Genomic DNA, 1,883 nt, shown 5'->3' with positions numbered 1-1,883 from the left:
AGTACCCATTATTTGGACTTCTGTCCTTTGGATGGTTTTTGTCTGTCAGTAATGTTCTTACCAAAGCAATCACATAGGAGGTATTTGTGATGGTTATTCTTGATTGTCAACTTGACTACATTTGCAATTAACTAAAACTCAAAAGGCTGGGCACATCAATGAGGGATTTTTTTCTTTTTTTCTCTTTTTCTTCCTTTTTTTTTTTTTCAAGGAGAATTGAATGTGAGATTTTTTTTTCTGAACACGATTTGATAGGATACGAGAGAGCACTATGGAAACCCTCAGTAGTGCAGGGCCTGCTGCTTGTCCAGGGGACCAAAGTTGGACATGTATTTGACACCACGGCCATCAGGAAGTAGCGACTTCTCAGTGATCATGTCTTCAAATTCATCTGAATTAAATCTGGTGAAGCCCCACTCCTTCTGACAGCCAGGAAACTTCCACTTGGCCCTGTACAGCCTCGATCACATGCTCCTTTTTCTGCAGTTTGATGCAGATGCACACAGTGACCTGGCCAATGTGGACCCTGGCCACTGCGCCCAATGGCTTTCCAAAGACACCACACATACCTGTTTGCCTCAGTACAGGACAACATCTTGTTGATTCAGATGACATGGAAATGGTGGAGCCTCACTTGAATAGGAAAACCATCCTTGCCACGACTCTTTACCATGTATTTGTTGGCACAAATACAGACAGCTTTCAGAAGACAGGGCTTCAAATTCGGACAGGGCTTCATATTCATAAGAAGCTGTTCATATTCATCTGACACCATGTGGCCACAAAGTGAAATTCATCAACTTTTGCCTTCTTTTGTCCCGAGTCAAAGATAAAGATCTTGGCATCAGGAACACCTTGGAAGAAGCGAGACTTTGGGTATGGCTTGTTCTTACAATACTGGTAACACCAGGTGACCCATGAGGACAATAAGATATTCAGTGGCATGCCAAAAAAAAAAAATGGTCTTTTTGGTTTTATGTGGCGTAGGTTCTCTGTGTAGCCCTGGCTGCCCCAGAACTCACTCTCTAGACCAGGCTGGCCTCAAACTCAAAGATCCACCTGTCTTTGCCTCCTAAGTTCTGTGGTTAAAGGTATGTACCACCACCATCATTTAAAGTGGGCAGATGCACTTCTATTCCAGATCTTTGAGGTGGAAAGATATACCTTTAATTCTGATCTTTTGTGTGGGACGATCTACCTTTATTCTGAACCATACCTTCTAGTGGCAGCTTATATAAAGCACATGGAAGAAGGAAGCTTGCTCTTTTTTGCCAGCTTGCTCTCATTCTTACTAGCAAGTAGATTCCTTCACTGGCATCAGAGCCTGATTCTTCCGAATTCTGACATATATTGAACACCAGCTGAGACATGTAGTCTCATGGACTTAGCTACTGCTGGACTTTGGACCTTCCATTGGTAGACAGCCACCATTAGAATAGCTGAACCACAGTCTGTAAACCATCCTTATAAATCTAATAAATTGAAATATTTTGTATATTTCTCTTTCTCCAATCTTTCTATATATACATTCTATACTTTATAGAATGTATAGATTATATATTATGTATTTACACATTCTATAAGTTCTGTTCCTCTGGAGAGCACCGACTAATACAATATGCTCCCATGTCTGATTAATTTTGCTCATCTTCCATTTCTAGGCAATACATCCATGAACTTGGTTCTCACAAAAGCATGAATTTGGTTTTGTGTTTGTATGTGTCAGGGAGTGATGTGTGTGAAGGCCAAACATCAAAGGCAGATAGCTTCCTCAATCTCATCTCTACATTTTTAAATTTTAGATAGGGTCTCACTGTGCAGTCTTGGTTGTCCTGGACTTCACTACATAAATGAGGCTAGCCTCAAACTCATAAAGCTCTGCT

At 40.9% G+C, this 1,883-nt stretch overlaps 1 pseudogene; it reads right to left on the bottom strand.

Moving 5' to 3' along the window:
- Positions 1-281: 281 nt before the first annotated feature.
- Positions 282-945, bottom strand: LOC129681991 (60S ribosomal protein L10-like; annotated as a pseudogene).
- Between the last annotated feature and the right edge of the window lie 938 nt (positions 946-1,883).

This window comes from Psammomys obesus, unplaced genomic scaffold, assembly GCF_907164565.1.
Source record: "Psammomys obesus unplaced genomic scaffold, mPsaObe1.curated_primary_1811, whole genome shotgun sequence".
NCBI classification, from domain to species: domain Eukaryota; kingdom Metazoa; phylum Chordata; class Mammalia; order Rodentia; family Muridae; genus Psammomys; species Psammomys obesus.
This window is presented reverse-complemented; position numbering and strand designations above follow the sequence as displayed.